The sequence below is a fragment of the Mobula hypostoma genome, chromosome X2, assembly GCF_963921235.1.
Source record: "Mobula hypostoma chromosome X2, sMobHyp1.1, whole genome shotgun sequence".
In the NCBI taxonomy this organism is placed as follows: Eukaryota; Metazoa; Chordata; class Chondrichthyes; order Myliobatiformes; family Myliobatidae; genus Mobula; species Mobula hypostoma.
Window position 1 is genome coordinate 6,880,504 of NC_086129.1, and position 25,864 is coordinate 6,906,367.

The following is a 25,864-nucleotide window of genomic DNA, read 5'->3' on the forward strand; positions in this document are numbered from 1 at the left end:
AACAAATCTTTTCACCTTAAACACCTTAAAGAAATAGCAAGAACAAAGTTTATTTAAAAGTGCATTTAAAGATTCATTCATAAATATCTATTAATGAAACAACCTGTCACCCCTCCAAATGCACCGATGCCATGCAAATCTGTGTGCAGCCACATGCTCGAAGACACGCCCCTAAATCTACGCACATCCTCAATAAGAGTGCACCCAAAATCATAGTGCACCCCAAACCCGCTGACAAACACGCATTAGATTATCTCAGACAAAGAATCCTTTCCAGCAGTTCTCAAAATGGCTGTCTCGTCATTACAAACACACAGGAGTTGTCACAGAGGGGCCGCTGGGAGCCAGGGTGGACCCAAATTCAAGACACAAACACCTCTTGTGAGGTTAACTAAATTGAGTTTATTGCTCGTTACTAGGAGACCAAAGCAGAAGCGGGAATAGCATAATGGACAAAGACTAAGGCCCTGGACTAGGCTGAGACTAAGGGTCCGGGCTGGGACTCGGATTCATGGATCTCGGAGCCAGGACTTGGAACATGGACCTCGGAGCCAGGACCTGATACTTGAAACCTCAGGAGTCAGGACCTGATATTTGAAACCTCAGGAGTCAGGACCTGATACTTGAAACCCCCGGAGCCAGGACCTGATACTTGAAACCTCCGGAGCCAGGACTTGATACTTGAAACCCCCGGCGCCAGGACTTGATACTTGAAACCTCAGGAGTCAGGACCTGATACTTGAAACCTCAGGAGTCAGCACCTGATACTTGAAACCTCAGGAGTCAGCACCTGATACTTGAAACCTCAGGAGTCAGCACCTGATACTTGAAACCTCTGGAGCCAGGACTTGATACTTGAAACCTCAGGAGTCAGGACCTGATACTTGAAACCCCCGGAGCCAGGACCTGATACTTGAAACCCCCGGAGCCAGGACCTGATACTTGAAACCCCCGGAGCCAGGACCTGATACTTGAAACCCCCGGAGCCAGGAATTGATACTTGAAACCCCCGGAGCCAGGACCTGATACTTGAAACCCCCGGAGCTAGGACTTGATACTTGAAACCTCGGAGCCCGGGTCTCTTCTTATTCACGGGACAGACTCAGACACAGGACATAGACACTGAGCCGGGAATCTTCCTCAGACACAGGACGGAGTCGGGTCTCTTCTTGACACAGGGTCAGGAGCCTTCCATAGTATAGGGCCGCGACCCTTTTTAGACGCAGGACGTGGTTACGGAGACCACACAGCGATGGACAGTACTATAACTGGACACAAGTACGCTCCCAGCAGCAGCGAGCTCTTGACTCGGCCCGGCGTGTTAACTTTGACTGACCCTCTCTGACAAGGGAAGGCGGCTGGCTGGCACTGGCTTCGGGCGAAGACTGGGCTTGCTTCGGGAGGAGACTAGGCTGGCTCCGGCCAGATGACATTGGCTCTCGGTGACTTCGTTAAAGCTCTCGAGCCAAACGGTTGAAAGCCCGAGACTTATAAACTGCCGGTTCAGCCAAGAGTAAATTGCCGCCAATCACCAAGTCCGAGGGGCACGGGAAAACAGGGAACCAAAGGGAAACAGGGAGTCAACGGTCCGGATCGTAACACAAGCAAAGTAAATTTAAAGGGAACCCGATCCGGACCATGACAAAAGTCGTGTGCAATTCCAAATTCGCTGACATACCCATATCCGTGTGTAGTCTCAAAGCCGTGTGCATCGACATTTTCGAAAACACACACATAAATATGGACGCACCAAATGTGTGTGAACCCGATATTCAGAAAGGTACCCCTAAATCTGAGCAGATCCCCAAAGCAGTGAAACAAGCCGACAAACGCAGAGACACGCATACAGACACAAGCACACAGTATCGCAGTTACACACACACACACGTAGATAGAGATACGAGCACCTACATATGTAACAACAGACAGCGAAAAAAACACACAGAAATACTCAACCATAGACACACGTGCACACTCATAGACAGAGGCCCCCACACACATGCACACGCGCTCGCACACAGACATAGATGTACACACGCATCGCGATATACACACTGACATGCAGACAGACACAAATATACACATCAAACAGAGAGAAATGAGCACTGTGCTACTCGATAACACACAAAAATCTATAAGAAACATCAACAGGATCAGACACGCAACAACAGATACAGACATACACAATTTACAGAGTCACACAATCACACACACACACACACACACACACACACACACATACACACACACACACACATATTCATACAAAGGCAGACCTAGGCACAGACAGTTATAGTCGCAAACTCACACGGACTCCTACACATAGACAGACGTACACACATGTACACAGACTCCGTAACCAAAACACAAACACACACAGACACTCACGAGCACGTAGACACAAAGACACACGAGACAGACACCGCTGACGCACACGCATCCACACAAGTACTCACATACTTTTACACACCGACACAGACATACAATCACACTGTCTCAAACTCAGTAGTCATATTCAGACACACACACAGTCACACACTTACTCACAGACACAGTAACACAAGAACACACACACACAAACACACACACACACACACACACACACACACACACACACACATACTCATACAAAGGCAGACCTAGGCACAGACAGTTATAGTCGCAAACTCACACGGACTCCTACACATAGACACAGACGTACACACATGTACACAGACTCCGTAACCAAAACACAAACACACACAGACACTCACGAGCACGTAGACACAAAGACACATGAGACAGACACCGCTGACGCACACGCATCCACACAAGTACTCACATACTTTTACACACCGACACAGACATACAATCACACTGTCTCCAACTCAGTAGTCATATTCAGACACACACACAGTCACACACTTACTCACAGACACAGTAACACAAGAACACACACACACAAACACACACACACACACACACACACACACACACACACACACATTAACAAAGACGTACACACAAACTCACATACAACTAGCCACCCACACTGACAAGCAAAGACCGACAAAGGCTGGTACACAGCCAACCTACACAGACTGATAATGTCAGACACAGACAAACAAATACACAGACATACAGAAACACAAACTCCCACTTGTAAAGGCATACTGTTACACGAATAAACACCAGGCGCGTACACACAAACACACAGACATATCGGCGCACATACAGTCAAAGGAGCAAACACATAGACACACAGGGATGTACTGAACATCGAAAACTGAACTTTCCTCTCCGCCTCTCCAGCTCACTGTTGTGTTCTCTGGCTCTACGGTGTGATATTAACAACACATGCTCACACCGCAGTTTAGGCTGCTGAGTTTGCACGTCACGGAGTGGGGTTCGGGGTGGATCATGCTGAGGTCGGTGGTGATAGTGCTTATTCAACACCTCAACAGACATTTTCTCGGTGACCCTCTCGGTAGAGACTTCCACACACAAACTACATCACGAGTTTATAATTGGAAGGACATTGGTAACAGTAGGCGATTCAGCACAATTTCACAAGCTGTAATGACATAATTTACTTCAATATCTTGTGTCTGACAAATGGTGCCTTTGACGTACATATTTACAGTGGAAGCACATATTATTGATGCGACATCTCAGACGGTTCAGACACCTTCTTGGGGGCTACTAATTAACACACATGATTAAAAATATCTACGAATAGAGACCCAAATGCCCACAGTCACTGTTGTTCGGGTTGACACATGGACGGGCAGGAAATGTCGGGAGACCGATCATGTAGAGTGAGTTAGGATCCATTAAATGTGACGTCATGGTTGGCACAGACAGTGTGGGCCGAAGGGTCTGTTCCTGGGCTTTACCTTTCGCTGTTCCATGTAGATGTAAGACAAACGGAGGGAAGCGACGTTCCTTTTCTCAGAGCAAACATTTATTGCAATGAAGATGAACAGAGACATGTTTTTGACCCAGGACAAAGTTTGGTATACCTCTGCTACCCTGAGGAAGGTTAATGATAATCAGGAAAGAGGGATGGGTTTCCATTCAAAGCAACGTGGAGAAAGGTACCGGAGGAACTCAGCAGGCCAGGTAGCTTCGATGAAAAAGAGTATTGTCTAGGTTTCGGGCCGAAATCCTTGATTAGGTCTTTAAAAAAAAGAGAGAATTCAGAGCAGGAAAGCGGGAGAGTGAAAAAGGCGTACAATGTGGTAGGAGATAGGTGACAACGGGAGTGGGCAGGGGTGAAGTTATTTCGTGAAACAGATAAATCGTTGGAGAGAGAAAAATCTAATAAGAGAGGGTAGAAGATCATGGCAGAAAGGGAAGGGCGAGAACCAGAGGGAGTTGATAGGGAGGTAAGGAGATAAGACCAGAGGGGGAAACGGGAGTATAGGAATGGTGAAGGGGACGGGACGAACATTAACGGAAGTTCTAGTTATCACTGTTCGTGGCATCAGGTTGGTGCCAACCGAGACGGAACGTAAAGTGTGGCTCTTCCATCCTGTGTGGCCTGATCACGGCACTAGAGGAGGCCATGGACTGACATGTGGAATGAGAATGGGAAGTAGAATTAAAATGTGTGTGTTGATTTGATTTCCAGCATCTGCATTTTATTTTTCGTGCTTGTGGTTGCATTCAGATGATGATCGATCATATTTGCTACAGAATCAGGGTGGAGCGGCCGTTTTACTCTTAGTCGATCTGCTTTACCAATTCTTCAACTGATGGACAAAAGTCACACCGAGACCATCAACAGGTGATAATCTGGGTTTGATAGCATTTAAAACAATATTCCCTTTGCTGAATGAATGCTACTCGCAATTTACAGCCCTGAATACATCACACAATCCATTACTATCTGTCACTGTGGGGAATGCACATGCCTGACGTAATCGGTTTAGAAATAACTTGAAAGTCTTTATTTCTAAATCAGTTGAAGTCTGCCCCTGTGGAGTCGCTAAATGGTATTAAAAACCCAAGGCTTATGATGCCTTAGCATTTCATTCCGAGAGATCGCCGGTAGTACAGCGGGTCGAATCTCTGGACGGAGAAAATGTCCTCAATGTTAGATAGTTACAGAAGTGTGCAGAAAGTTTTGTACGTGTTTATTGCCGTCATTGGAGTTCCTGGTGAGTGAGTGGAGTTCATGTTTGGTCTTTCTGTATGTTAACCGGTGCGGACTGTTTGTGATCATTTGACAAGCTTCCAACTTGATGACCATTGCACAAATATCCGTCAGGGATATCGATCCTGTCAATCTGAAATGCTTATTTTGCATATTTAATGACAAACGAATCAAATCGTCTGTCTCTCCTCTGCCAGAGAGATAGACTCGGACTTTTCTTTCATGTCCTTAATGACACCTTTTCCGGAATAGTCCTAGTGTAACTCTCCTACTGGGTGGGCTTTGATGGGAATTCGTCCAGATTTATACCCGTGCTGGCGAAAGGCACTTTCCCCCGAAGATGGGAGTGGGAGGGATTTACATTATGAAGTTCACTATTTCTGAGGAATTGATCGGACTGAACACCTGATCCTGTGTTTTATGTTTCCCTTTGGAGTCTGTGACAATCGGATTCTACTGCCCGTTGGTTAAGTTATGGTATGGTTGCACCGTTGTAACTAAATGTTATAATTATGTGTTTTGTTAGTTTTTTCAGTCTTGGTCTGTCCTGTGTTTTGTGATATCACAACGGAGAAAATATTGTATCATTTCTTAATGCATGCATTACTAAATGACAATAAAAGAGGACTGCGTGTCTTCATAATCTTTTTTTTTTGCTTTTAATCACCTTAGTCTGTGTCCACAGACATGCTGAACAATTTTATCCAAGTGCAGAGCGCTGTAGAATTAGTTATTTAATGAGGCCATCAGCTTCTGTTTACAAAATAGACCCGGCTTTCCCTCTGCGACACGTCGTAGGTTGGGGCATCTTTTCATCCTGAAGAAGGGTCTCGGCCTGAAACGTCGACTGTACCTCTTCCTAGAGATGCTGCCTGGCCTGCTGCGTTCACCAGCAACGTTGATGTGTGTTGCTTGTTACTTGAGCTGCTGAGTTCGTCCAGTAATTTGTGTGTGTTGTTTCCCTCCGGATCCCTCAGGTCCACCAGATGCCGAGTTTCTCGAGGCCTGCTCAGTCACGGCTAAATCAGTGAAACTGGCTCCATCAGCGATGGAATCTGGGTTAGCACTGATCACTGTCGTTCATGCAGCTCGGTTTTAGCACAGACGATTAGTGACACAACGTCTGATTGGCACAGTGAGGAAAACAGTTCAAGGATAGCGTGACCCGTGTCAAATGTTAGCCGTTTAAACATTCTCGCACGCCTGATCTTTAGACGATACATATCCCGTGTTAATTTCCGGAGAACTTGTTCAGTAATGCCAGTGTCTATTCTCATCTCTCTCTCTATCTCTGTCTGTCTATCTGTCTGTCTGTCTGTCTGTCTGTCTGTCTCTCTCTCTCCCTCTCTCTCTTCTCCCCCTCTCTCTCTGTCTCTCTCTCTCCCTCTCTCTCTTCTCCCCCTCTCTCTCTGTCTCTCTCTCTGCAGTGAATTTAGTGGCGATTGTGATTCTGTCCCGGGGAAAGTGCGGCCTCTCTACCTGCACCACTCGCTACCTGGTGGCCATGGCAGCGGCCGATCTATTGACCATTGTCACCGAGGTCATTTTCTACCGAATGAAAAACAATTACTTTAAGTACAGTTTTTTGAACATTACCCCCATGTGCAGCGTTATCAATGTACTCAGGTTCGCAGCCACAGACTGTTCTGTCTGGTTCACCGTGACTTTCACCTTTGACCGGTTTGTCGCCATTTGCTGCCAGAAGCTGAAAACAAAATATTGCACCGGGAAAACTGCGGCTGTGGTTCTAACAACAACCGGTGTACTGTTCTTTCTGAAAAACATTCCCCGATACTTCCTCTTAGAACCCAAAGTGATCATCGACAATGCGCCGTGGTTCTGTAAACGCATAGACAAAGGTACCACTGACCCCGGGTGGGTAGCACAGGCTTGGCTGGAGACTGTTTTAACTCCTTTGCTCCCTTTTGTTGCGATACTGGTGCTCAACGCTCTGACAGTCAGACACATTTTAGTGGCCAGTCGGGTCCGTAAGGGGCTGAAGGGTCAGAGCAAGGGGGAGAACCGCAGTGACCCGGAGATGGAGAGCAGGAGGAGGTCTGTGGTTTTACTCTTCACCCTCTCCGGCAGTTTCATCCTCCTGTGGATGACACTGGTCGTGAATTTCATATATTATCAGGTCAAAGGAAATGGTTTCAATTTCAATGATTCTGAATGGATCTTTCATCTGTTTGGCGTCCTGATGCGGAATTTCAGCTTGTGCACGAACACGTTTATTTACGCGGTGACTCAGTCGAAATTCAGGGAGCAGGTGCTCAGCGCGGTGAAATATCCGATCATTTCTGTGCTACAGTTGATTAATAAAGGCGCGCACTGAGCGCAACCCAGATGCAGCTTCAATGTATCCCGTCCGGGCTCCGGATCTTCTTATTCACCGTCTCGTCTCCAACTTAATATTCCCGGTCTGATTGACCGGGACATTGGGAGCAACAGTGCTCTGAATCGCAGGAACATGCAGAATGGTAGGAAAGTGCTGTAAGAGAGAGAGACGTCTGGGATTGGAGGCTGTGTAAAGAGAGATTGTGAGATCGTGAAAGATTGTGTGTGTGTGTGTGTGTGTGTGTGTGTGTGTGTGTGTGTGTGTGTGTGTTTGAGAGAGTTCAGAGAAGGTTTACGAAGATGTTGCCAGGACAAGGTGACCTGTGTTGTTGGGAGAGGTTGGCCAGTTATCAAACTCAGCATGCTTGTCACTAAACCCAATCTCATCTTAACTCTTTGACAAACCTGCCCCGATACGTAAACTGACTTCTAACACAGCTAACCCCTGTCACGAAACCTAAATCTGTCCTCCCACAACATCCTATCCCAAACGCTGAATCCTAATCTGAACTGTAACTTCCGACATCTCCGCCCCTTATCCTAATATGATAACTAACTTCCAAACATCCCATTCCATAAACCCTGAACTGAACTCGAAGTCCCCTCGTCACTGCCTCCAAACCGTAATCTGACCTCTAATACCCTACATCTCCGAGCCTAAACTCTAATCTAATCTGACCTCTAACAACCCACATCTCTGAGCCTAAACTCTAATCTAATCTGACTTCCACCACCACTCTTCCCTTTTCCTAAACCCTAACCAGGCATCTCCCCACCAAAACCATGTCACCAATCGCCAATCTGACCGCTACTTCCCCACATCCATGACCTTAAGCATAATATGACCTCTAAATGAGCCACATCCCCGTTCCGAAACGTAAATCAGACATGAAACACTCCAAATTCCTGACCATAAATCATAACCTGAAATCTAAATCCGCAGATACACCTTACATCTGACCTTAGATCCGCACCTTACATCTGTCTAAGAGACATAGTTAGTTTAGGAGAATGGGCAAAGGAGTGGCAAATAAAACACAATGTTGGAAAGTGTATGGCCATGCGCTTTGGTGGAAGAAATAAACGGGAAGACTATTATTTAGGTGGAGAGGGAGAGCTCAAAATGCAGAGTTGCAATGGGACTTGGAGTCCTTGTGCAGGAAACCCTAAAGGTTAACCGTCAGGTTGAGTCGGTACTGAAGAAGGCAAATGCAATGTTTGCATTCATTTCTGCAGGTGTAGAATATAAGAACAGGAAGGCGATACTGATGCTCTACAAGGCACTCCTCAGACCACACGTAGAGTATTGTGTGCAGTTTTGAGCTCCTTACTTTAGAACTGATATTCAAACTTTGAACAGGGTTTAGGGAAGATTCCCGAGAATGATTCCAGGTATGAACGGGTTATCGTATGAGGAACGACTGGCAGCTCTTGGCCTGTATTCGCTGGAGTTCAGGAGAATAAGGAGGTGTCTCACAGAAATATTCCAAATTTTAAAAGGCCCGAATAGATTAGATATGGCAAAGTTATTTGCCATGGTAAGCGAGTCCAGGACAAGAAGGCACGACTTCAGGATTGTAGGACGTCCATTTAGAAGAGATGCGGCGAAATTACTTTAGTCAGAGTGTGGTAAATCTGTGGAATTTGTTGTCACGAGCAAGTCATTGAGTGCATTTAAGGCAGAGATAGAGAAGTTTTTATTAGCCAGGGCATCAAAGGGTATATGGAGAAGGCAGGGGAGTGGGGATAACTGAAAGAATTGCACCACCCAATAATTGAATGGGGGAGCCGACTCGATGGGACCAAATAGCATACTTCTGTTCCTATATTTTTATGTTCTTATGGTCTCCAAATCCTAATCTGAACTAACTCTCATGCATGGGCCAGAGAAAAGTGGTAGGGTTGCGTGATACTGAATCTCGAGTGAAGCACAAGAGGAATGATTTTCACAACCGAGACAAACAGTGATATGTTCTTCATTTTCCCGGTCCACGAAATGTCTGTGAAAAAGCCAAGATAACAAGAAGGTGAGAGGGATGCAGTGAGTAACGTTGGGACCAAAGAAAACAAGTCACCACTAAACTCGAATTGATAGGGTGCAGTGACTCTGAATCCCCAGTAAACCCTGTCAATTTAAAACAGGCGATCCCACACGCCCAGATGCAAAACAAAGATTTTTGTAAATTTAAAACAGGAAAATTACACGTCACTTTGAGGTGAAGCATAACTAAGTCGCAAAGCATTTTGCTACCCAAATTGTTAAAAGAAAATCAAATTAAGAGGTCTGAAACACCTTAAACTCGAGATGACATGTTTTTCATTATCTTTGTCCATGGGAATATCACAAGCCTGACCTGATCAACCCTGCTGGGTCGCCCTGGTGCGGATGTCTAGTGATTAAAGACCTGAATTATCCTAAAACCCCAGTTTACATTACTGATGTCGCGTTCCAATGCACGCCACGTTAATTAAGCCAATTATTGTTAGACTACTTTAATGAAAGGAGTGGGCCAGATTAAAGTCTTTTCACAACCTATCTGCTAGAGGCCCACATTTTGTCACACTCTAAACTCTACAACCTCTCATATACATCCCCAACCTTACCGTTAAACCTAATCCTCACGTCCAATGGCCCACAACCCAACTAACTCGGAGTGCAGCCCGACTAACCCTGGCCACAGCCTCAGTTAACACCTGTCTCATCCATTCCGCTCTCTCCCCACGTGGAGGCTGCATCTCCAGCTCCCAACCCTACCCATAAACTGGCACCTACTCCCCTCCTACACATCCGCAGAAACCCTAACCCACAGCTCGACACTCATTCCCTACAATCCAACATCAGCTGCCGCTTCAATGACAAAGAGTAATTCTATCACCTCAGCATATTCATAACCATAAACCTGAAAATTTGTGTGAGGACGAGGAAGATCCCAAAAAGGCAGTGGTTAACCGTGGGCCAGAGCAAACTGGCAGGGTTGAGTCACATTGAATACCGAGAGACGAAATCAACAAGCACATGAGCGAAGATTTTCCCTCTGCCCGCATAAGCACAAAATAACTATTACACTGTGGTGAGCAGGTGGGAACAGTAAAATAGTTTATACTTTGCTCGATACATGGAACATGGAAGAGTACAGTCAGGAACAGGCCATACGGCCCACAATGCTGTGCCGAGCCAGCTCAAAAGCAAATCAAAACACCCAAATGCTAATCCTTCCTACCTACACCATGATCATATCCCTCAAATTCCTGACATCCATGTGCCTATCCATCGCGTCTCTTCGTAACCTCTCATGTATTTACTTCTACCACCACACCGGGCACCCAAGGGACTCTGAATAAAATTATAGCCTTGCACACAGCAGACAAAGTGCAGTGATTGAAGGTTCTTATTGGAGCCCGGCAGCCTGCAATTAGAGATGTTCCCTAAGGATCTGTGCTGGGAGCTCTGCTGTTTGTGATGCATATAAATGACCTGGACGAAGAAGAAGAAAATGAGTGGGTGGGTAAATTTACCGATGATACCAAGATTTGTGGAGCTTTCGACCGTGTAGAGGACTGGCAAAGAATACAACACAATGTAGATCGGTTGCAGATAAGGGCTGAGAAATGTCAGGTGGGGATTAACTACGATAAATGCAAGGAGATAGTACGTTCTTAAATGCAAGATCCTTAACAGTGTTGCTATGCGCAGAGATCTTGGAATCCAAAGTATATCTCGTTGAAAGTGGTTATACAAGTCGATGTGGTGGTTAAGAAAGCTTATGGAATTCTTGTTTTTATTAGTCGAGGGATTGCGTTGAAAAGTCAGTAGGTTATGCTGCACCTGTATGAAACTCTGATTATGCCACATCTGGAGTACTACACCCCAACTATAAGGAGGATGTTGAGGTTTTGCAGAGAGGGCAGAAGAGATTTTCCAGGATGCTGCCTGGTTCACAGGACATGTGCTATCACGAGAGCCCGGATAAACTTAGGTTGCTTGCAACCCTCCATTTTGAGATAACTTTGTTCTGATTCTTGCTCTGGAATGATCTGATGCGTTGTAAATTTCATATATTATCAGGTCAAAGGAAAAGGTTTCAAATTCAATGATTCTGAATGGATCTTTCACCGCTTTGGGGTTTTGCTGAGGAATTTCAGCTTGTGCACGAACACATTTATTTACGCGGTGACCCAGTCGAAATTCAGGGAACAGGTGATCAGCGCGGTGAAACACCCGATCACCGCGATGGTTCGATTCACTAATAAAGACGCGCACTGAGCGCAACCCAACTGCAGCTTCATTCTATCCAGCCCGGTTTCCTGATCTTCTCATTCACCCATCTGTTCTCCAAGCTATTATTCCCGGGAGGTTGTCCGATTGACCGGACATCGGGAGCAGCAATGGTCTGGACCACAAGCGGACGGAGGGAGATAGGAAAGTGCTTGCGACGAAGAGGCGTCAGAGTTTTTCTGGGTGAGGTGCGTGCGTTGGGGTTGGGGAAGGGTTGATTGGTAAACGAGAAAGATTGCGTGTGTGATTGAGAGGGAGTGCAGACTTCAAACAGCCCGCATCCGTCACCGTAAACCACAACCTGAACTCTGAGTCCCCAAACCCAATCCTGACATTAAATACAGTACCACAACACAGCTGTCCCCAAACCAGATCAGAATCAGAACTAGGTTTTTTATCACCAGAATGTGTCGTGATTTGTTTAACTTAGCAGCAGCAGTTCAATGCAATACCTAATATAGAAGAGGGGGAAAAAAATAAAGAAAGAAGTAAATCAATTGCAGTATACATATATTCAATAAATTAGAAACGTGCAAAAAACAGAAATACTTCATATGAAAAATGTGAGGTAGTGTCCAAGGGTTCAATGTTCATTTAGGAATCGGATGGCAGAGGGGAGAAGCTGTTTCTGATTCGCTGAGTGTGTTCAGGCTTCTGTACCTCCTACCTGATGGTAACCGTGAGAAAAGGGCATGCCCTGGGTGCTGGAGGTCCTTAATAATGCACGCCGCCTTTCTGAGACACCACTCCATGAATATGTCAAGGGTCCTTTGTAGGTAGTACCCAAGAAGGAGCTGAATAGATTTAAATCCCTGCTGCTTCTTTCGGTCCTGTGCAGTAGCCCCTCCACACACCAGACAGCGATGCGGCCTGTCAGAATACACTCCCTGGTATATCTATAGACGTTTTTGAGCGTATTTGTTGACATGCCCAATCTCTTCAAACTCCTAATGAAGTATAGCCGCTGTCTTGTCGTCTTTATAACTACCTCGATATGTTGGGACCAGGTTAGATCCTCAGAGATCTTGACACCCAGGAACTTGAAATTCTGTAACCTCTCCCTCCACACAACCTTATCCCATTACTCTCATCCGATCGATAACTCACCCACATGCCTGTCCCGAAACGCAAACTGATCCCCAACACCCAGACCCCTGTCCCCAAACCTAAATCTGTCTTCTCACAACATGACATCCCAGCCACTGAAACCTTGTCTGCTCTGTAACTTCTCATATCCCTGTCCCTAAACCTAATTTGATATCTAAGGCCCCATATCACTGTCCCTAATTCCTAATGTAATCTGATGTCTAACACCGCACAGGTCTCTCCCCTAAACCTACTCTATTCTGATCACTAACACCCGACATCCCTGAAACTAAAGCATAATAGGAACCATGACACTCCACATCCCTGTCCCTAAACCCTAACCTGTCTTCTACGCGCCCCCCATATCCCTGTCCCCAAATGTAAATGTGGCCTTTCCTTGCCCCTTATTCTCATTTGAATACTAACTTCCAGACAACCCTTTCCCTAAATCCGAACCCGAACTCTAAACCCCTTATCACTGTCTCTAAGCGTTCGTCTGACCTCTCGCACCGCACTTCCCTGTCCCTATGCTCTAACGAGATGTTTAACCCACCACAACCATGTCCCGAAACGCCAATCTGACGTCTAGCTCTCCACATCCCTGACCCGAGACCCTAATCTCACCTCTAAATCTCCACACCAATATCCCGAAAGCTTAATTTGACCTCAAACACTCGACATCTCTAAACCTAAACTCTAATCTAATCTGACCTCTAATACCCCACATTCCTGAACCTACACCCTGCCCTGACTTCAATCCCATCACAAGATGTCTCAAAACGCCACTGTGACCTCTAACCTCCCACATACTGACCCTAACTATCATCTGAACTCTAAATTCCCACATCCTTGCCCATAAATCTTAATCTGAGCAAACTCTAATTATGGGCTGGACCAAAGTGGCAGGACTGCGTGATACTGAATCTAGAGTGAAGAGATCAAGAAGCACAAGGTGGATGATTTTCCCACTGCCCGCATAATCACATACCTAACGTAACAGTGACACACTGTTCATTTTCCTGGTTCACAAAATGTCAATGAAAAAGACGAGATATCAAGAAAAGACAGGGAACTAGTCAGTTAAACAGAAGCTGGGAGCAGAGAAAGCAGGTCTCCACGAACCCCAGAGTGACAGGGTGCAGTGACACTGAATCTCCAGGAAACCCTGTTAACTTGACCTCGACACTGTTTTATCACCCCTTGTTCAATCCCTTCCGACCTATGTTCGTGACACTTCTCACGCTCCTAAACTTTTCGATGATTTTAAGTTCCCTGGCCCCCACCGCTTTATTTTCACCATGGATGTCCAGTCCTTATATACTTCCATCCCCCATCAGGAAGGTCTCAAAGCTCTACGCTTCTTTTTGGATTCCAGACCTAATCAGTTCCCCTCTACCACCACTCTGCTCCGTCTAGCGGAATTAGTCCTTACTCTTAATAATTTCTCCTTTGGCTCCTCCCACTTCCTCCAAACTAAAGGTGTACTTATGGGCACCCGTATGGGTCCTAGCTATGCCTGCCTTTTTGTTGGGTTTGTGGAACAATCTATGTTCCATGCCTATTCTGGTATCTGTCCCCCACTTTTCCTTCGCTACATCGACGACTGCATTGGCGCTGCTCCTGCACGTATGCAGAACTCGTTGACTTTATTAACTTTGCCTCCAACTTTCACCCTGCCCTCAAGTTTAGCTGGTCCATTTCCGACACCTCCCTCCCCTTTCTAGATCTTTCTGTCTCTGTCTCTGGAGACAGCTTATCCACTGATGTCTACTATAAGCCTACTGACTCTCACAGCTATCTGGACTATTCCTCTTCTCACCCTGTCTCTTGCAAAAACGCCATCCCCTTCTCGCAATTCCTCCGTCTCCGCCGCATCTGCTCTCAGGATGAGGCTTTTCATTCTAGGACGAGGGAGATGTCATCCTTTTTTAAAGAAAGGGGCTTCCCTTCCTCCACTATCAACTCTGCTCTTAAACGCATCTCCCCCATTTCACGTACATCTGCTCTCACTCCATCCTCCCGCCACCCCACTAGGAATAGGGTTCCCCTGGTCCTCAACTACCACCCCACCAGCCTCCGGGATTCACCGTAACTTCCGCCACCTCCAACGGGATCCCACCACTAAGCACATCTTTCCCTCCCGGCCTCTCTCTGCATTCCGCAGGGATCTCTCACTACACAACTCCCTTGTCCATTCGCCCCCCCCCCATCCCTCCCCACTGATCTCCCTCCTGGCACTTATCCGTGCAAGCGGAACAAGTGCTACACATGCCCTTACACTTCCTCCCTTACCACCATTCAGGGCCCCAAACAGTCCTTCCAGGTGAGGCAACACTTCACCTGTGAGTCGACTGGGGTGATATACTGCGTCCGGTGCTCCCGATGTGGCCTTTTATATATTTGCGAGACCCGACGCAGACTGGGAGACCGCTTTGCTGAACATCTATGCTCTGTCCGCCAGAGAAAGCAGGATCTCCCAGTGGCCACACATTTTAATTCCACATCCCCTTCCCATTCTAACATGTCTATCCACGGCCTCCTCGACTGTAAAGATGAAGCCACACTCAGGTTGGAGGAACAACACCTTATATTCGGTCTGGGTAGCCTCCAACCTGATGGCATGAACATCGACTTCTCTAACTTCCGCTAAGGCCCCACCTCCCCCTCGTACCCCATCTGTTACTTATTTTTATGCACACATTCTTTCTCTCACTCTCCTTTTTCTCCCTCTGTCCCTCTGAATATACCTCTTGCCCATCCTCTGGGTCCCCGCCCCCTTGTCTTTTTTCCCGGACCTCCTGTCCCATGATCCTCTCGTATCCCCTTTTGCCTATCACCTGTCCAGCTCTCGGCTCCATCCCTCCCCCTCCTGTCTTCTCCTATCATTTTGGATCTCCCACTCCCCCTCCAACTTTCAAATCCCTTACTCACTCTTCCTTCAGTTAGTCCTGACGAAGGGTCTCGGCCTGAAACGTGACTGCACTTCTTCCTACAGATGCTGCCTGGCCTGCTGCGTTCACCAGCAACTTTGATGTGTGTAACTTGATCCATGCAATTCTCTGTCCCCAGATGTAAAATAAAGGTCAGTGTAAATCAAAAGCAGGGAAGTTACATCTCACTTACTTTGAGAGGAAGACTCATAACGTTACTCTCCAAGTGGCCAAAACAAAACCAAATAAAAGGATCTAAAACATCCGATCCGTCGAAACGACACAGCTTTCATTACCTTGGTACATGGGATGTAGACAGGCTGGGCCTGATCAACCTTGGCTGAGTCACCTGGGATAGGGCGAATGATTAAAGACCTGAAACACTCGAAGTCCCATTAACATTTCTAATAACGGGTCTCAGTGCACAGCCGATTAATTTAGCCAAGTTGTGTTGGACCAGGTTAATGAAAGAGTAGATCCAAGTAGCAGGGTTGTGTCACACTGAATCTCGAGTGGCGAGATCAAGAAGCACAAGAGGGATGATTTTACTGCAGCCTGCGTAATCTCACCCTAACCAAACAATGGCCCACATCACACCCACACAGACACTTAGCTGGACACCCCACAGAGCAGCCCTCAATCCCTACAATGCAGCATCACCCCATTTCAATCATAAGTAGTAATTCCATCATAAAAGCATATTCATAATAATAATAAAGTTTAACATTTGTGTAAGGAGGAGGAGGGTTCCAATAAAGGCAATTGTAGGACCTGTTTAATGAAGGTGTGTGCCAGAGATAAGTGACAGGGCTGCGTGATACTGTGTCTGCAGTGACGAGTTCCACTAGCACAGGAGTGACGTTTTTCCCACTCTGCATAATGACAACCTAACCAAACAGTGACACACTTTTCATTTCCCCGGTCCGTGAAATGCCAATGATGAAAGCTGAGAGCCAAGAATTGAGAGGGAACCAGAACGTTAAACCCAAGCTGACACCAGAGAAAGCAAGTCACCACTAAAATCAGAGAGATAGGGTCTACTGGCATTGTATTTCCAGTAAATCCTGTTAATTTAACCCTATCGATTCCTGGCGCCAAGATGCAAATTAAAGATCAGTGTAAATTTAAAGTCCGGAAGTTGTCCATTATTTTGAGATGAAGCCTCATGATTAGGCCTAAGAACGTTCTATTCAGCATATAGTTAAATAAGAGCAAGTAAAGAGGACTAAAATAACCCATCCCTCGAACTGACATGAAATTCACTGATACTTGATTCATTAAGCCAAATAGTATCGGACCACCTTAATTAAGGGTATGGGCCAGATTAAAGTAGCTGTAGTACCCTATCCGCTATAGCCGAACTTACCTCATCACACTAAACTGCACATCCTTGTCTCCCAGCCCCACATATACATACACCAATTCTACCTTCATACCTAATCCTATGGTCGAAGGGAGCATACCCCTCCACTAACAAAAGCACACGCCGATTAACCTTGGCTGCACCCCAAAAACCCGATAAATTGTGTGAGGAGGAGGAAGAACCAATAAAGGCAAGTGTTGGACCTGGTTAACAAAGGCGTGGGCCGGATCAAAGTGGCAGGGCTGAGAGACACTGAATCTCCTGAAATGAAATGAAGATGCACAAGAGGAATGATTTTCCCATTGCCTGCATAATTAAAACATAACTATTACTTTGTGGTGTGGAGGTGGGAACAAACAAAAGTTTTATGCTTTACTGGACACATGGAACATTGAGCAGCACAAAATAACAACAGGCTGTTCGGCCCGAAATGTTATGCGGTATCTACTAAAAAGTAAATCGAAAACACCCAAATATTAATCCTACCCACACCATGTCCATATTCCTCCATCTTCCTTACATTCCTGTACCTACCCAAAACGTCTCTTCAAAACCTCTAATGTATTTGCCTCTAGCATCATACCAGGGAGGACCATTACAGGCATCCACAACTCTCTGAGTAAAATAACCTACCTCACATGCCTCCTGAACCTACACATTCTCATCTTCAATGCATGCCCTCTGGTACTAGTCATTTCAACTCTGGGTAACAGATACTCTGTGTCCGCTCTGCCTCTCTTATAAACCTCTATCATATCTCCCAACGCACACCCTGTTAATTAAGCCAGGCGGTGTTGGATCAGGTTATTCAAAGCCGTGGACCAGATCAAAGTAGCTGGGTTTCGTCACATTGAATCTCCCCCCAGCCTCAAATGCTCCTGAAGAAGGAACCAAAGTTTATCCAGACTGAGGCGTCCTCTAAACAAGGCAGCACCCTGGTAAATGTCTTCTGCACCCTCCCCAAAACCTCAACATCCTTCCTATACTGGGGTGACCAGAACTGTATGCAATACTCCAGATGTGACCTCACCAGTGTTTTATAAAGTTGTAGCATAATTTCCTGACGTTTGAAGACAATACCTCGACTAATAAACACCAGTATTCCATAAGCCTTCTTAACCACCTTTTCGATTAATACAGCCACTTTCAAAGTGCTATGACGTTGGTTCCCAAGAACTATCTGCTTAACAACAGCATTGAGGAACTGGCTTTTAATAGTGTTCCAGCTCTAACTAATAGCGTCCTTCAACCACTACCCTCTGTCTTCTAAGTGGATGTCAGTTCTAACCCCAAGCAGTCAAACCGCTGTCGATCCCATACATCTTAAGCATCTGGATTAACCTTCCATGTGGGATTTTGTCAAACACCTCACAAAAGTCCATGTAGACAACATCCACGGCCCTACCCTCTTCATTCCGTCTTCTCACCTGGTCAATAATTTTATGAAGCTGCTAGTACAAACCCGCCACGCACAAATGCACCCTGGATCTCCCTATTTAAGCCATTGGATTCCAAATGGTTGTGTATCTTCTCCCTAATTTTTTTCTCCTGCAATTTCTCTACAACTGAACTATGATTTACCTGTCTATAGGTCCAAGGCTTTTCCCTTATTCCCTTTTTAAATAGAGGTTCAACATTCGACAGTCCACTGGGTCCACGCCTTTGGCTAGAGAGGGCACGAAGGTACCAATCAAGGGATTAGCATCATTGTCGCTTGTCCCTTTCAATAAACTGGTTGAGCTCCATCAAACCCTGGGGACATATCAACCTCAACACCCATTAGAAAGCCCAACACTTCATTCTCCTTGACCTCTGAACGCCTGACGTATTTATACATCCGGTATTGATCTCCTGGTTCGCCATATCATTTTCAGTGGTAAAGTTTGAAGAGAAATTACTCATTAATTACTTCAATCACATTCACCGCATCCAAACAAATGCACCCCCACCCACCCACCACGCTACATCTTCTTACTCTGGATGGATGGAAATAATGCTTTGGGAGTCACCTTAATCCGCCTTGTCAAGGACGTTTTGTGGTCTCTCCATTCTCTTCTTTAGATCTTTTCCGGCTTCTTTATACTCCCGGTGTGCTTCATTCGATCCAAACCTCTGAATATTTACATACATTTCCTGTTCCTTCTTGACAAAATCAATCACCTCTCCATTGGATATCCAATGTTCTCTAATCTATCCACCCCCACTATTCATGCTTAACAAGAACATTTCTTTCCCGTACTCTGTGCAATTCGTCTTTAGTGTGAAATTCATGCCGCGCATGTTTAATGTGAACCTGCCAGAGAATAGGTGTTCCCAGTTTAAGCTTCATAGTTCTTGTCGAAGTCTCTCCCACAAGGAACATACCTATCCTTCTGAATAACTATCCTGTAAGTTAAGGAGTTCTGGTCACTGTTCCCCATCTGACAACCCACTGAAAAGACAACCACGTGGCCAGGCTCGTTACCCAACACCAGGTTCCTTGCAGCCCCTTCTCTCGTTGGGCCGTGCACATATTACTTTGAGAAACTTTTCTGGACACACTCAACAAATTCAGCGCTATCTAAATCCCACATCCCAGGGCGAGTACACAAGATGTGCGCGGCACAAATGCCAGGTGAGTTTACAGACATTTCAAACCTCTTCCTCTCCCACTGTAGAGTCCCCTTCTGCTTTAAAACATCCACTATTATCTTTGTACCTTAAAAGTCCAAGGAATCATGCCTGAACGACTGGCTTCCTGTCTCACTCACCTCCATAATATGCAAACGCTTTGAGAGACTGCTCGGAGACTACATCTGCTGACCCGTCTGACAGTGACTGTAGGTCAGGGTAGGAGACAGGGGGAGAGACTACATCTGCTGACCCGTCTGACAGTGACTGTAGGTCAGGGTAGGAGACAGGGGGAGAGACTACATCTGCTGTCCTGTCTGACAGTGACTGCAGGTCAGGGTAGGAGACAGGGGGAGAGACTACATCTGCTGTCCCTTCTGACAGTGACTGTAGGTCAGGGTAGGAGACAGGGGGAGAGACTACATCTGCTGTCCTGTCTGACAGTGACTGCAGGTCAGGGTAGGAGACAGGGGGAGAGACTACATCTGCTGTCCTGTCTGACAGTGACTGCAGGTCAGGGTAGGAGACAGGGGGAGAGACTACGTCTGCCGGCCCGTCTGACAGTGACTGCAGGTCAGGGTAGGAGACAGGGGGAGAGACTCCGTCTGCCGGCCCGTCTGACAGTGACTGCAGGTCAGGGTAGGAGACAGGGGGAGAGACTACATCTGCTGTCCCGTCTGACAGTGACTGTAGGTCAGGGTAGGAGACAGGGGGAGAGACTACATCTGCTGTCCCGTCTGACAGTGACTGCAGGTCAGGGTAGGAGACAGGGGGAGAGACTACATCTGCCAGCCCGTCTGACAGTGACTGTAGGTCAGGGTAGGAGACAGGGGGAGAGACTACATCTGCTGTCCCATCTGACAGTGACTGCAGGTCAGGGTAGGAGACAGGGGGAGAGACTACATCTGCTGTCCCATCTGACAGTGACTGCAGGTCAGGGTAGGAGACAGGGGGAGAGACTACATCTGCTGTCCCGTCTGACAGTGACTGCAGGTCAGGGTAGGAGACAGGGGGAGAGACTACATCTGCTGTCCGTCTGACAGTGACTGTAGGTCAGGGTAGGAGACAGGGGGAGAGACTACATCTGCTGTCCCGTCTGACAGCGACAGCGGGTCAGGGTAGGAGACAGGGGGAGAGACTACATCTGCTGTCCCGTCTGACAGTGACTGTAGGTCAGGGTAGGAGACAGGGGGAGAGACTACATCTGCTGTCCCGTCTGACAGTGACTGTAGGTCAGGGTAGGAGACAGGGGGAGAGACTACATCTGCTGTCCCGTCTGACAGTGACTGTAGGTCAGGGTAGGAGACAGGGGGAGAGACTACATCTGCCGTCCCGTCTGACAGCGACTGTAGGTCAGGGTAGGAGACAGGGGGAGAGACTACATCTGCTGTCCCATCTGACAGTGACTGCAGGTCAGTGTAGGAGACAGGGGGAGAGACTACATCTGCTGTCCCATCTGACAGTGACTGCAGGTCAGGGTAGGAGACAGGGGGAGAGACTACATCTGCTGTCCCGTCTGACAGTGACTGCAGGTCAGGGTAGGAGACAGGGGGAGAGACTACATCTGCTGTCCCGTCTGACAGTGACTGTAGGTCAGTGTAGGAGACAGGGGGAGAGACTACATCTGCTGTCCCGTCTGACAGTGACTGTAGGTCAGGGTAGGAGACAGGGGGAGAGACTACATCTGCTGTCCCGTCTGACAGTGACTGTAGGTCAGGGTAGGAGACAGGGGGAGAGACTACATCTGCTGTCCCGTCTGACAGTGACTGTAGGTCAGGGTAGGAGACAGGGGGAGTGACTACATCTGCTGTCCCGTCTGACAGTGACTGTAGGTCAGGGTAGGAGACAGGGGGGGAGACTACATCTGCCGTCCCGTCTGACAGCGACTGTAGGTCAGGGTAGGAGACAGGGGGAGAGACTACATCTGCTGTCCCGTCTGACAGTGACTGCAGGTCAGGGTAGGAGACAGGGGGAGAGACTACATCTGCTGTCCCGTCTGACAGTGACTGCAGGTCAGGGTAGGAGACAGGGGGAGAGACTACATCTGCTGTCCCGTCTGACAGTGACTGTAGGTCAGGGTAGGAGACAGGGGGAGAGACTACATCTGCTGTCCCGTCTGACAGTGACTGCAGGTCAGGGTAGGAGACAGGGGGAGAGACTACATCTGCTGTCCCGTCTGACAGTGACTGTAGGTCAGGGTAGGAGACAGGGGGAGAGACTACATCTGCTGTCCCGTCTGACAGTGACTGTAGGTCAGGGTAGGAGACAGGGGGAGAGACTACATCTGCTGTCCCGTCTGACAGTGACTGTAGGTCAGGGTAGGAGACAGGGGGAGAGACTACATCTGCTGTCCCGTCTGACAGTGACTGTAGGTCAGGGTAGGAGACAGGGGGAGAGACTACATCTGCTGTCCCGTCTGACAGTGACTGTAGGTCAGGGTAGGAGACAGGGGGAGAGACTACATCTGCTCCCGTCTGACAGGACTGTCAGGGTAGGAGACAGGGGGAGAGACTACATCTGCTGTCCACTGTAGGTCAGGGAGATCCGCTGTCCCTCTGACAGTGACTGGGTCAGGTAGGAGACGGGGAGAGACTACATCTGCTGTCCCGTCTGACAGTGACTGTAGGTCAGGGTAGGAGACAGCTGGGACAGAGGTCAGGTAGGAGACAGGGGAGAGACTACATCTGCTGTCCCGTCTGACAGTCTGCTGTAGGAGACCCGTCTGACAGTGACTGTAGGTCAGGGTAGGAGACAGGGGGAGAGACTACATCTGCTGTCCCGTCTGACAGTGACTGTAGGTCAGGGTAGGAGACAGGGGGAGAGACTACATCTGCTGTCCCGTCTGACAGTGACTGTAGGTCAGGGTAGGAGACAGGGGGAGAGACTACATCTGCTGTCCCGTCTGACAGTGACTGTAGGTCAGGGTAGGAGACAGGGGGAGAGACTACATCTGCTGTCCCGTCTGACAGTGACTGTAGGTCAGGGTAGGAGACAGGGGGAGAGACTACATCTGCTGTCCCGTCTGACAGTGACTGTAGGTCAGGGTAGGAGACAGGGGGAGAGACTACATCTGCTGTCCCGTCTGACAGTGACTGTAGGTCAGGGTAGGAGACAGGGGGAGAGACTACATCTGCTGTCCCGTCTGACAGTGACTGTAGGTCAGGGTAGGAGACAGGGGGAGAGACTACATCTGCTGTCCCGTCTGACAGTGACTGAGGTCAGGGTAGGAGACAGGGGGAGAGACTACATCTGCTGTCCCGTCTGACAGTGACTGTAGGTCAGAGGGGGGAGAGCTACATCTGCTGTCCCGTCTGACAGTGACTGTAGGTCAGGGTAGGAGACTGTAGGTCAGGGGGAGAGGGGAGAGACTACATCTGCTGTCCCGTCTGACAGTGACTGTAGGTCAGGGTAGGAGACAGGGGGAGAGACTACATCTGCTGTCCCGTCTGACAGTGACTGCAGGTCAGGGTAGGAGACAGGGGGAGAGACTACATCTGCTGTCCCGTCTGACAGTGACTGTAGGTCAGGGTAGGAGACAGGGGGAGAGACTACATCTGCTGTCCCGTCTGACAGTGACTGCAGGTCAGGGTAGGAGACAGGGGGAGAGACTACATCTGCTGTCCCGTCTGACAGTGACTGTAGGTCAGGGTAGGAGACAGGGGGAGAGACTACATCTGCTGTCCCGTCTGACAGTGACTGCAGGTCAGGGTAGGAGACAGGGGGAGAGACTACATCTGCTGTCCCGTCTGACAGTGACTGTAGGTCAGGGTAGGAGACAGGGGGAGAGACTACATCTGCTGACCCGCCTGACAGTGACTGCAGGTCAGGGTAGGAGACAGGGGGAGAGACTCCGTCTGCCGGCCCGTCTGACAGTGACTGCAGGTCAGGGTAGGAGACAGGAGGAGAGACTACATCTGCCAGCCCGTCTGACAGTGACTGCAGGTCTGGGTAGGAGACAGGGGGAGAGACTACATCTGCTGACCGTCTGACAGTGACTGCGGGTCAGTGTAGGAGACAGACGGAGAGACTACATCTGCTGACCCTGTCGGTATCAGCCCCAGGGTACTGAAGGCCTGTACGATCCTGTTCTCCGGGATTTTGCAGCACCATTACAATCTGAGTCTGAGTCAGGAAAAGATACCGGTGCTGGGGAAGAGTTCCTGCTTGGTTCCTTTACCCAATACGGTGACTCCATCCGGACTTAATGACTCCAGTCCAAATGCCCTCATGTGATGAAGGTAATGGAGAGGCTGGTCCTGACTTACCTTGGACCCTCTACAGTTTGCCTACCAACCTCATGAGTGAGTGGATGATACCACCATCTCCCTGTTGCAGCGAGCTCACTCCCACCGGGATGATGCTGATGGTATTGTGAGAATCACTGTTTTTTATTTCTCTAGTTCCTTCAATACAATCCAGCCAAGTTTTCAAAGCAAGAAGCTGCAAAGGATGGGTGTAGACAAATTCGCCGTCTCCTGGATTACTGCCTACCTGACTGACAGACCCCAGTTTGTACCGCTGGGTGGTTCTCTGCCTGAGGTGGGGGTGAGTGACACTGGAGCCCCACAAGGGACTGTCCTGTCTCCGTTTCTGTTCACACTGAACACCTCAGACTTTCAGTGCGACTCTGAGTCTGGCCACTTGCAGAAGTTCTCTGATGACTCTGCGGTAGTTGGTGCATCAGAGATGGACAGGAGTCGGAGTGCAGAGGACTGGCGGACAGGTTTGTGAGGGAGGAATCACCTGCTCCTGAATTCTTCATACCTTATTGTCGCCAAACAATTGATACCAGAACGTACAATCATCACAGCGATATTTGATTCTGCGCTTCCCGCTCCCTGAATTACAAATGGATTGTAAATATTAAAAATTTAAATTATAAATCATAAATAGAAAATAGAAAAATAAAGAGAAAGCTAGTGCAAAAAAACCGAGAGGCAGGTCCGGATATTTGGAGGGTACGGCCCAGATCCGGGTCAGGATCCGTTCAGCAGTCTTATCACAGTTAGAAAGAAGCTGTTCCCAAATCTGACTGTACGAGTCTTCAAGCTCCTGAGCCTTCTCCCGGAGGGAAGAGGTACGGAAAGTGTGTTGGCTGGGTGGGTCCAATATGACCAAAACCAGGAAAGGTTATTGATTTTAGGAGGAAGAGGACTGTGACGAGTCCTGTATACATTCTGGAGGAAGAGGACTGTGACGAGTCCTGTATACATTCTGGAGGAAGAGGACTGTGATGAGTCCTGTATACATTCTGGAGGAAGAGGACTGTGACGAGTCCTGTATACATTCTGGAGGAAGAGGTTACTGTGGCGGAGGAGTACAGTTACTTAGGGGTTCACCTCAGCAAAAGACACGACTGGAAAACCAACACAAAGACTGTTTAAAAGAAGGGGATGAGCAGACTCTATTTTCCAAGGAAGTCGAGATCCTTGAATGTGTGAGGAAGGTTGGTGCAGGTGTTTTACCAATCTGTTGTAGCCAGTGCAGTCTTCTTCGCTGTTTTCTGTTGGGGGAGCAGCATCAGTGTTTTGTAAAGTTGCCATGTAACATTCTCAGACGGTTTTGGTGGTGCAGACGGATTTGAGGATTCTGCTGATTTGGAGAATATGAGGGAGCACATGGATTTAGCTCAGAAATGGGTGTTTGTCAGCGAATATTGCGGTGTATGCGGTTTTGAGGGTGGCGGCGGATGTGCGGGCACACTGAAAATGGGTGTGCTCACCGATTTCAGGGTGCATACGTATTTGGGTGTTCCTGTGACTGTGTGCAGAAATTTGGGAATGGTGGCGGTTTTGTGGGTGCACACGGATTTTGGGGATTCGGTGGTTTTGAAGCATGCTCATGAATTTGGAGTGCGCATCTATTTCAGGGTTCTCACGATTTAGATGTATGACGACTCTAAAAGTCATTTTATGAAGAGATACTTCAATAGTCAATGGAGTTTGGACTTTGAAATTTGATCTTGCCCTTTTCCCAGGTGGAGGCAGCTGTTTTGTGAACTATTCGAAATGATTCTTGTTCTGGGATAATCCAGTATGCATGCTGGAGTGTCCGCTGATTTGGAGCTGTGAAGAATCTCCGGGTTGTTTCATTTGTACATAGATTAATAGTAAATGCAGTTTGAA

General features: G+C 47.8%; 1 protein-coding gene and 1 pseudogene across 2 annotated transcripts in view; one reads left to right on the forward strand and one right to left on the reverse strand.

Moving 5' to 3' along the window:
• Positions 1-25,864, reverse strand: part of LOC134340926 (oocyte zinc finger protein XlCOF6-like) — a 408,299-nt gene that overhangs the window by 233,727 nt on the left and 148,708 nt on the right. The gene's annotated exons all lie outside the window — the stretch shown is intronic.
• On the forward strand, positions 4,974-7,472 carry LOC134340936 (probable G-protein coupled receptor 139; annotated as a pseudogene).